This window comes from Arachis hypogaea, chromosome 20 (genome assembly GCF_003086295.3).
Source record: "Arachis hypogaea cultivar Tifrunner chromosome 20, arahy.Tifrunner.gnm2.J5K5, whole genome shotgun sequence".
Classification (NCBI taxonomy): domain Eukaryota; kingdom Viridiplantae; phylum Streptophyta; class Magnoliopsida; order Fabales; family Fabaceae; genus Arachis; species Arachis hypogaea.
In genome coordinates, this window is record NC_092055.1 from 110,403,005 (window position 1) to 110,414,304 (window position 11,300).

Sequence of the window (11,300 nt, forward strand, 5' to 3'; positions counted from 1 at the left end):
CTCAAACCTAAAGATAGCCTAACTCTTGGAAAAGTTGTCAATGCTTTTTGGCCAATTCATTCACCTCAAAGTTGAGTAAGCTTAGAGTGGAAGTCCAAACTTCAGACAGAAGAATGAACCTCTATGAAGCTTGGAAAGATACAACAATTATCAGAAGGTGTCTTCTGACATGTTCAGAATGAGCATATATGTATATTCTTGATTCTTCTGAATTGTAAGATGTCATTAGACATCTGTGAGGATTCTTCATTAAAGAAACGCCTGCAGAAGCCAGGATTCATTAAATGGTTACAAATAATAGTTCATGTACATTTGAAAGGAATCCTTGAATAATGGACAACTCAGAAGAAAGATTCTTAGATTGATACCTGAATGCCATATTGCTCAGAATAAATATTAACTCAGCAAGTAATATGATTCTCAGAGTCTGTTGAATCAAGTATCACATATAAGAAGTTCTTAAAGAAGAAGCTATGACCTAAAATTGCAATGAAGAGTAATTAATAGAATCATATGGAACACCTATAATCCTTATATGAATCATAATTTCTCATAAGATACAGAAGTAATCAGTTCAGTAATAATAATGGTGAACAGTTATCAATAGAAACCTTTTCATATCTTTAGAAACAGAGAATTTAAGAAGCATCTACTTAGAACTGTATTTGATCTATCTAACCATCTCAGTTTTATGACTGAAGAATTCATTAAATTTGGAGCACAGTTCATAAAAGATTATGAATCCTTATATTTCAGAATACAAAGAATCAAAAAGATGCAAGCCATAAATATACCAACATGCCGAATATAAAAAAAAAGTGATTTCCAGTGAGAAGACCTCAATGGACGTCCACTAGCCACTAAGGAATTCCTAAAAGAACAAGAATCTGAGCTTATAGAGACCATAGAGATTCTATGAATTTACTGTTGGCATTCATTCTGATAGTATTTTTTTGAAGGATGAGATATTATGAAGCAAGTTGTCAATATCTAGATAATCATGAAGTGAATGCAATATTTGATAATGAGATTAGATGAACCTCATTGTCATCAATGAACAAATATGTTCAATGAAATCACTAAAAAAAGATCCTAATTTTATACCTTTAATGACTTTCAAATCTGTTATTGGATAAGTAAAATATTTCTGTAAGAGAAATAATTTTAGCAATGAAGAATTATAGAAAGACAATTCAGAAACAGGTATGAGAGAGGATGTAACACCCTAATATTCAAATCCTTATGCTCGAGTCATAAGTCAATGATATTACGGTGGTACGACTCTCAGGTGGATTTTTAATAAATAAATATAGGTAATTTCGAAAGGAGTATTAATCGAGAAGCCTGAAAAGAGTAGAAATAAAATCGCGAAGACGTATCTCTCACGTTTCGACAACAAAAGATAAACCGTGAAGCCGAAAACGATATACGGACAAGGCGTAGAGGAGATTAAGAGATAGATAACAGATAGATATATATAACATAAGTAAATAGCTACTAGTCGCGACCCGCGAAGTTTAGGTCGGCTAGAGTAATTATGAAATTAGTTGACAACAGTATATCCTAATCTTCCCGAAGGAAACATGAGAGCCTCTATAGGCAAATTCAAAGAGTTCAATACATAATTAAACTTTCCAAAACAAAGGTGGAGAGATTCTAATCAAAACACAAAGTAGAGGAAATAAAGATCTTCGCCGTCTCTCAGACGACCCACAACTCACTTCTGAGCACTGGACCTGTATCTGAAAAAAAGAGATATATACGGAATGAGAACCCCGGGCCCATGGGTTCCCAGTACGGTAAAAGTGCCAAATAAATTCAATGTACTGCAACAAAAACTCACTAAGCATCCTAAACTTCTTCACCAATTATTCATCCTAGGTTCTCGCTAATCCATGAATAGGCAACTGTCATAAGGGAGTGCTAAATTCAATTCATGTTTCACATGTTTCCCAACTCGCTGACTCTTCCACGAATCAGACTCAGAATCATAAGCAAAACCATCACCAGTTGTTCTGCCTCAGCAGTTCTATATCAATACATCATCATGCAATCGCATCATCAATTCATCCCATCAAGAACAGCCCTCACACCCACCGACACCAGCATGAGGGGCCTCTCATTTGTACAAACACAAGCAATACAGGCAAGTAATACACAAACATGATACAAGTAGAACAAGTAGCATATAGTCAGGTAACATGGCATATATGATGTAGAAATCCAAGACAAATGGCAAACCCAAACAATTCAAACATATGCAAATGATGAATGCCTGCCCTATGGCTGATGATATCATCTGTCGGTTATATAGCCAACCCGACATGTCCTGGTAGCTAACCATTGGACAGAAACACCCCTTGCGGAGCAAGTAGGTTTGAGCTACAACCCCCTTGCTACTGCCCGCTCAACCCAGAGCCAGTGAAATAATCACTACTGCGGCTACTACCCAGGCGGGTGTCTAAAAGCTCAACCTGGAGCGAGTGGATTCACCACTACTGCCGCTACTACCCAGGCGTCGCAATCTCTGACCTGGAGCAAGTGGACAACCACAACCCTTGCTACTACCCAGTATCTCAAGCATTGGCCCGGAGCAAGTGGGACGAACCACAACCCTTGCTACTGCCCAGGATCTCAAACATATATTCATTCAATCTCAATTCATATTATCAACATTCATTGTTACCAAATCTCAAACATTAACTTGGAGCAAGTGGGACGAACCACACCCTTGCTACTACCCAAGTATCACAAATAACATTTATTCATAATCACCCATCATTATTATCAATCCTCAGACAATGACCCGGAGCAAGCGGGACGAACCACGACCCTTGCTACTACCCAGGTATCACAAATACACATTTATTCAAAACCCCACGATTAAACTCGTTTATCATAATCCTCCTTTCCCGTCTCATACCCGGAGCAAGTGGACAATGCCACTGCCTACTACCCGGGGTCGCACATCACATTTCAATATTTTTTCATTATTATCCATTTAACATATTCATTCATTAATCATATATGCATTTATACTCAGCCATAAACAATAATGGCTTTGCCGTAACCCGGCAATAACTCAGCCATCCGGCTCATGGTCCAATCAAGAACGGGCCATTTATCAATAAATATAGCCCTCCGGCTCATGGCAAACACGGTACTTCCACCGTCATCCTCCATATCTCATATAATCATCTTTGATCATCATTGATCATAACTTTTTCCCTTGCTTCACTCGCAAGTTACCACATCCCCTAGCTCATTACTAGGCATATCAGAATGATTTAATATATAAGAGGTGAGATCGGAGGCTTAGAAGTATGAGATTTGGCTTTTAAAACTCAAAAATCAACTTTGGCATGAAAATAGGGCCACGCGTACGCGCACTCCACGCGCACGCGTGGATGGCCACAAAACTTATCGACACGCAAGCGTCATACGCGCGGACGCGCGGGTTGAAAAATAGCCAAACGACGCGCAAGCGTCAGCCACGCGTACGCGTGGGTGCTCTTGCATCCCAGGCACAAAACTGGCACAACTCTGGCACAACTCTCGGGAAAATAGCTGGGCATTTGGTGCAGCGCATCGACGCGCCCGCGCACACCACGCGCACGCGTGGATAGTGCCTTCTTGAAGAACGATGCGTACGCGCCAAGTGCGCCTACGCGTGGAGGGTCATTCTGCTAAAAATTTTCTAAGTTAAAAGCTGCAGAATTTACAAATTCAACCCCCAATCTTCCGACGGACATAACTTTCTCATTTTAAATCATTTTTTCACCCGTTCTTCAAACGGCATGGACATCCCGAATCCAATTTCATTTCTAAATAGATTTGGCACAAAACAGAGATCCGTAGTCCAAGTTATGTCCCGTCAAAGTATGCCCAAAAACCATGTTTTCACACAAAACCACTCGGTGCCATTTTCAAAACAAGCCATTTTCAACTCTTTTCAAAATCAACCAAAACATGCCAATTTCAACCCTTTTTGAAATCAATCAAAATGTACCAAAATCCACATCAAGTCATCCTCAACTCACACATTGACACTTTACCAAAAATTCCCAAAACAACATCTAACCATTTTAACACTTCTCAATCAAATGGCTAAAGGACAAACACAATATCATGTCATACATCCTTTCTCATCCCAATTTCCAATAATACCATTTTCAATCAACCATCATTATACGTAATCAATATCATACTCACTATCACGTGATTTCACCCACAAATCAACCTTAATCATTCCCCAAGCATATATCACAACATAGATATCTCTAATGCATCATCATACCATCAAGGCATCAATAATCATAATCACATATATGATCACATAATATATCTCAACCGAACCAAACATACCTCGTCTACATAATTTCACCCAAAATTACCAAATTCCACACTTCAACTTCTAAAACCTTATTATTCAATAACCAACCTAATCATTCATATATTCATTATCTGAACTTCATCCAATCACTTGTGCCATCATACAATGCACACATCGACTTACCTTTCTTACCTCTTTCCGGCCTTCGGCCCAAAATTCACGGCCTCCGGCCCAATTTTCACAATTTAAATGCATAAACCACAAATCAATACTCATTATCCAGTACATCAAATTCTCAATACACCAAGCATACAAGGTCACACAATTCTCAACCCAATCATTAATTCACATTACATATCAACTATGTATATTAGCACCAACCATTTACACAATCCAAACTTAATCCTAGGGGCATCTAGCCTAGGAATTCTCATCACAACACACGGTACTTAAATGAAACTTAAACCGTACCTCTTGTAGCCAAACCAATTGAGCCTCTTCTTTGGAATTCTTCACCAACCTTAGCTCCAAGCCTTACCAAAGCTCCTCAAGCAATACCAATCTCCTAATTGTACACCAACATCACCAAATACACTAACATAACCAATGTCACATACATACATCAACCTAGGGCTCATAAAAATGACAAATCACAAGGGTTTGAGCACTTCTTACCTCAGCCCATATGAAGTAGGGATAGAACCCACTTAGAATCCATGTTGGAGTATCCCTAAACACCCAAAATCACAAGATTTCAACACTAACTATCCAAAAACGTGTAACAGTGGGGAATTTCGAAAACTGGGCAGAGATGAATGAAATACTCACCACCAAACTTAGATAGAATTGTAGAGGATGAGAAGAGCAACGCGTGGCCGCAAACGGCTCGTCAATCGGAGCTCCGTAGCTCAATTATGGTGGTTTGAAGATCAAAGAGAGTTAGGTTTTCTCTCTTCTCTTCTCTCTTCTCAAATCAGCGCCCCAACCCTTCTTTTTAGGGTAAAATGAGCTGAAATGCTCACAACTAATGTTTATATATGTTGGGTCTTGGGCCCACTTAGGCCCGGTTCACTTATTTTTGCCCATTGGCCCAATTTTGGGCCAAAACCTTTAAGATTAGTGTTCTAAATCGCACTTTAAATATTTCTACCTTCCCTAATTATAATTCCTCATTTCTTAATCTTATTTACCCATAATCAATTTCCTCAGTTGTAGTACCAGACAGATCTCAGCCGGTACTGCCGGTCAAAATTCCACTGCGCACTTTTACGCAGAAAACTATATTTTTCGACTCGAAAAAATTCATTGAATCCAAATATCATATTTAAATTATCAAATTCCAATTGCCAAATCTTCCAACCATATTCGCTCCTATTTAACTTATTATTTACTAAATTTTGGTTAGACCGGGTATTATATTCTACCCCTCTAACAGAAATTTTCGCCCTCGAAAATTCCATCCATCACTATCCTCTCCCTCTGCCAAGCCAATTACCACTAATCACAGCTCAACTCCAAGCATAACCTCCAAACTTACTTTCTTATTCTCAAACCTTCAAATTTCTACATGACTTGCTGTTATAAAGTCTCTGACTCATCAATCAAAAACTCCTTTCATTTCTAGAAAGCAAATGAGTTTGAAATAACAATTTAACAAAAATCATGAGAATCCGCTTTCCTTTAATAATCTATAAAAGCATTCGAGACACATCTCTTTCGTTAAAGTTACTCATATAAAAAAATTATTCTCAAAACCATAACCAGCACTCTTTCAAATTTTTTGGAGAAAAATTTTCAACAGTACCTCCCCAAAAATTGGAGTTTACCACCCGTCACGGGCTCCCTCAAACCAATCTCAGTACTGCATCTGTATTTCAATTTAGTGGCTTTCACATTCGTCTTTCAAAAGCAATCATTATAAATCTCAATCTAATTCCAAGGTCACTATGACCAAATATCATGGTACTCATCTCTCAAACACGACAACTCGCACTCTCTCATCATCTAAATCCAATTATGCATCAATGATAATTTCCTCATCCGTTTCAGAACCATCAAGGCTCACAGCCGCAATTAATTCCAATTACCTAGAATCATTATCTGCATAAGCTCACTAAACTTTTAAATACTCAAAGCATAAAGCATTTCCAATCATGCTCTACTTTTCCTTATTATTACCATACTATGCTAACGCTTTAGCAAGCTTCCGCTATGCCACCTTGATTTCTCGTCAAGTATTAGTTCCATCACTTATTTCCTCAAGTACTAAACCACCACTTAACTTGACCGACAACTCGAATTAACGTTTCCAAATCCATCATTTAGGACCATCCCTTATCTATTTAAATCAAAGGAACTAAAAGTCACGAGTTCAATCCATTTCACCAAAAATCCAGAAATCAACCAACTACATAACAAACACAACACATCATTCTCAACAGAAAGTCATTTACATCACAGGCATTTATCCATTTGTATTAAGGCAATTACCTCAATCTTACTGTCACAATCGGCCCGCATCCTGACTCTCTCCTTGTTGGCAATTTCTTGATACATGCCCTGGTAACCCGCACTTGTAACATACACCTAACCCCAATCGGCACGACCTATTTGGGTGATGACTTCCACATCTCTGACAGCTTGAAACATCAGAAGCAGCCGCTGCCCGTTTTCCCTTACCATTCCTTTGGAACTCCTTACTCATCGCAAAGTTATTCTGTCCTTGGGGAAAGTGTTGTACGTATCCTCTCTCCTTAAACTCTCGACCCCTTGGTGCGAATCCTTGGTTGTGCTCTCTATGACTTCCCTTCTCTGCAACCCTCCTTTTCACACACTCTTCAGCAATTCTGCTCTTATTCACTAACTCTGAAAAAGTTCGGATCTCCATTGGTCCCACTGAACTTAAGATGTCGCTCCGGAGCCCTCCTTCATACTTAATGCATTTCCATTCCTCGAAGTCTCCCGGAGCTCCTTGACACATGCGGGAAAACCTGAATAGCTCCTCAAATTTGTCTGTATACTCAGATATGGACATAGCACCTTGCTTTAGCTGCAGTAACTCCAATTCCTTGGCTGTCCTGGCGGAATTCGGAAAGTACTTCTTATAGAATTCCACCTGGAAGGCATCCCAAGTGATATGATCATTCCCCTGTTGCAGGAGACGTCGAGCCCCTTGCCACCAATGTGATGCTTCCCCCGTGAGTAGATAGGTAGCAAATTCAACACGCTGCTCTTCAGGCACCAACTGCGCTTGCAGTGCTCGCTCCATGGCCTGAAACCAAGTATCAGCTTCAGTCGGATTGGTGGTTCCCTTGAACTTAGGTGGATTAACCTTTAAGAAGGTTGCCAGTGTCATCGGGCCCTGAGCTTCCCTTCCGCCATTGCCATTATTGTTCATCTGTTGCCCAAGAGACTCCGTAGTGGCCTGCATAGCAGCAGCCATATTCTCCAACGCCGCCATAAGGTTTACCGGGTTATTCGGGTTGCTTTCCGGTTCCTGTGTATTAGTACGATCTCTTTCACGTCCCCGACCGGGTCCACGAGTGCCATCTGGTTCCTATACACACCAAACAATCGATATCAAGTTGATCAGTCTCAATATCGGAAGTATAGTGCTTCAAAGTACCAAAGGTACACTCATGGACTTCATGCTAGATGTATCGATTAGATACCCTAACTAGCACAGGCACAGACTCAGAGTATGCATTGAAGCATAAGCAGTTCCATCCCTCAGGCTCACGAGGACGAACTGCTCTGATACCATAATGTAACACCCTAATATTCAAATCCTTATGCTCGAGTCATAAGTCAATGATATTACGGTGGTACGACTCTCAGGTGGATTTTTAATAAATAAGTATAGGTAATTTCGAAAGGAGTATTAATCGAGAAGCCTGAAAAGAGTAGAAATAAAATTGCGAAGACATATCTCTCACGTTTCGACAACAAAAGATAAACCGTGAAGCCGAAAACGATATACGGACAAGGCGTAGAGGAGATTAAGAGATAGATAACAGATAGATATATATAACATAAGTAAATAGCTACTAGTCGCAACCCGCGAAGTTTAGGTCGGCTAGAGTACATTATGAAATTAGTTGACAACAGTATATCCTAATCTCTCCCGAAGGAAACATGAGAGCCTCTATAGGCAAATTCAAAGAGTTCAATACATAATATAAACTTTCCAAAACAAAGGTGGAGAGATTCTAATCAAAACACAAAGTAGAGGAAATAAAGATCTTTGCCATCTCTCAGACGACCCACAACTCAATTCTGAGCACTTGGACCTGTATCTGAAAAATAAGAGATATATACGGAATGAGAACCCCGGGCCCATGGGTTCCCAGTACGGTAAAAGTGCCAAATAAATTCAATGTACTGCAACAAAAACTCACTAAGCATCCTAAACTTCTTCACCAATTATTCATCCTAGGTTCTCGCTAATCCATGAATAGGCAACTGTCATAAGGGAGTGCTAAATTCAATTCATGTTTCACATGTTTCACATGTTTCCCAACTCGCTGACTCTTCCACGAATCAGACTCAGAATCATAAGCAAAACCATCACCAGTTGTTCTGCCTCAGCAGTTCTATATCAATACATCATCATGCAATCGCATCATCAATTCATCCCATCAAGAACAGCCCTCACACCCACCGACACCAGCATAAGGGGCCTCTCATTTGTACAAACACAAGCAATACAGGCAAGTAATACACAAACATGATACAAGTAGAACAAGTAGCATATAGTCAGGTAACATGGCATATATGATGTAGAAATCCAAGACAAATGGCAAACCCAAACAATTCAAACATATGCAAATGATGAATGCCTGCCCTATGGCTGATGATATCATCTGTCGGTTATATAGCCAACCCGACATGTCCTGGTAGCTAACCATTGGACAGAAACACCCCTTGCGGAGCAAGTAGGTTTGAGCTACAACCCCCTTGCTACTGCCCGCTCAACCCAGAGCCAGTGAAATAATCACTACTGCGGCTACTACCCAGGCGGGTGTCTAAAAGCTCAACCTGGAGCGAGTGGATTCACCACTACTGCCGCTACTACCCAGGCGTCGCAATCTCTGACCTGGAGCAAGTGGGACGAACCACAACCCTTGCTACTACCCAGGTATCTCAAGCATTGGCCCGGAGCAAGTGGGACGAACCACAACCCTTGCTACTGCCCAGGCATCTCAAACATATATTCATTCAATCTCAATTCATATTATCAACATTCATTGTTACCAAATCTCAAACATTAACTTGGAGCAAGTGGGACGAACCACGACCCTTGCTACTACCCAAGTATCACAAATAAACATTTATTCATAATCACCCTTCATTATTATCAATCCTCAGACAATGACCCGGAGCAAGCAGGACGAACCACGACCCTTGCTACTACCCAGGTATCACAAATACACATTTATTCAAAACCCCACGATTAAACTCGTTTATCATAATCCTCCTTTCCCGTCTCATACCCGGAGCAAGTGGACAATGCCACTGCCTACTACCCGGGGTCGCACATCACATTTCAATATTTTTTCATTATTATCCATTTAACATATTCATTCATTAATCATATATGCATTTATACTCAGCCATAAACAATAATGGCTTTGCCGTAACCCGGCAATAACTCAGCCATCCGGCTCATGGTCCAATCAAGAACGGGCCATTTATCAATAAATATAGCCCTCCGGCTCATGGCATACACGGTACTTCCACCGTCATCCTCCATATCTCATATAATCATCTTTGATCATCATTGATCATAACTTTTTCCCTTGCTTCACTCGCAAGTTACCACATCCCCTAGCTCATTGCTAGGCATATCAGAATGATTTAATATATAAGAGGTGAGATCGGAGGCTTAGAAGTATGAGATTTGGCTTTTAAAACTCAAAAATCAACTTTGGCATGAAAATAGGGCCACGCGTACGCGCACTCCACGCGCACGCGTGGATGGCCACAAAACTTATCGACGCGCGGACGCGCGGGTTGAAAAATAGCCAAACGACGCGCAAGCGTCAGCCACGCGTACGCGTGGGTGCTCTTGCGTCCCAGGCACAAAACTGGCACAACTCTGGCACAACTCTCGGGAAAATTGCTGGGCATTTGGTGCAGCGCATCGACGCGCCCGCGCACACCACGCGCACGCGTGGATAGTGCCTTCTTGAAGAACGACGCGTACGCGCCAAGTGCGCCTACGCGTTGAGGGTCATTCTGCTAAAAATTTTCTAAGTTAAAAGCTGCAGAATTTACAAATTCAACCCCCAATCTTCCGACGGACATAACTTTCTCATTTTAAATCATTTTTTCACCCGTTCTTCAAACGGCATGGACATCCCGGATCCAATTTCATTTCTAAATAGATTTGGCACAAAACAGAGATCCGTAGTCCAAGTTATGTCCCGTCAAAGTATGCCCAAAAACCATGTTTTCACACAAAACCACTCGGTGCCATTTTCAAAACAAGCCATTTTCAACTCTTTTCAAAATCAACCAAAACATGCCAATTTCAACCCTTTTTGAAATCAATCAAAATGTACCAAAATCCACATCAAGTCATCTTCAACTCACACATTGACACTTTACCAAAAATTCCCAAAACAACATCTAACCATTTTAACACTTCTCAATCAAATGGCTAAAGGACAAACACAATATCATGTCATACATCCTTTCTCATCCCAATTTCCAATAATACCATTTTCAATCAACCATCATTATACGTAATCAATATCATACTCACTATCACGTGATTTCACCCACAAATCAACCTTAATCATTCCCCAAGCATATATCACAACATACATATCTCTAATGCATCATCATACCAACAAGGCATCAATAATCATAATCACATATATTATCACATAATATATCTCAACCGAACCAAACATACCTCGTCTACATAATTTCACCCAAAATTACCAAATTCCACACTTCAACT